The sequence below is a fragment of the Buceros rhinoceros genome, unplaced genomic scaffold (genome assembly GCF_000710305.1).
Source record: "Buceros rhinoceros silvestris isolate BGI_N320 unplaced genomic scaffold, ASM71030v1 scaffold35392, whole genome shotgun sequence".
Classification (NCBI taxonomy): Eukaryota; Metazoa; Chordata; class Aves; order Bucerotiformes; family Bucerotidae; genus Buceros; species Buceros rhinoceros.
The window spans coordinates 4,250-5,165 of NW_010400193.1; positions in this window are offsets into that span (position 1 = coordinate 4,250).

Below are 916 nucleotides of genomic sequence, written 5' to 3' on the forward strand. Positions count from 1 at the left end.
TGATCTTCCAGCAGTGGGGGAGTGGGCAGGGGCTGCCTTTGTGCTGGTTCTCATCCTCAAACCTCTCAGGCTTGTTTTCGAGCAGTGAAGGTGGTGCCATGGTCTGGGCAGACAAGAGATGGAAGCCAGCTGCAGTGTAACCCTGTCCAGAGAACTGCCCCAGAGATCCATGCACCTCCATGCCTGCCCCCTTGGGAGGCTGCTGGCAGGCAGCTCGCCTGTAGGGGCAGTTTCGGCATTCATCCACCCCTGCTTTTGGGGAGGACATGCCACCCTGGGCTGTCACTGGCCACGCTGGCACGGCAGAACCATCACCGCTCTCACTGGAGATGAGAGAGCAGAAGATGGAGAATAAGGTACCCTCCATCCTGGAACTGCCCCACACCACTGTCCGGGGACTCCTGCCGCCACTCTGCTTGCACCAGGACCAGTCCCTGCCTCCACAGTGGTGGGCCTGCCCCTCACAATCTGGACGACTGTTTTATTTCTATGGCAACATTTCTCCCGAAACACTTCAGAGGGAGCCTGGTACTGTGCGAAACGAGGAAGGCAGCATCCCCCACTCTGTCCCCTGTGAAAGGCTCAGGTAAAAGACCCCGACACCTCTCCTGCCTCCCTCCTCACCTCCTTCCCTCCCTCCCTCCCTCCCTCCCTGCGGATCGGCACCAGCACCTTTCTCTGCGCTGGGCCGTGGTGTTTGCTGCTGGATGCTGCCAGATTGCTGAGGCACCAGCGCAGAGGGGCCAGCCGAAAAGAGGCTTCTAGAAAGAGGACATGAGAAGTGACTCTGCTACAGAGGAAGGTAAAGCAGTCCTACAGCTCCGTGAGAGCTGTATAGATTGGCCCCGCCAGCAGTATGGTGAGCACAGGGGCTGAAGGTCACCGGGGATCCCAGAGGCTGGGCCGGCGGGGAACC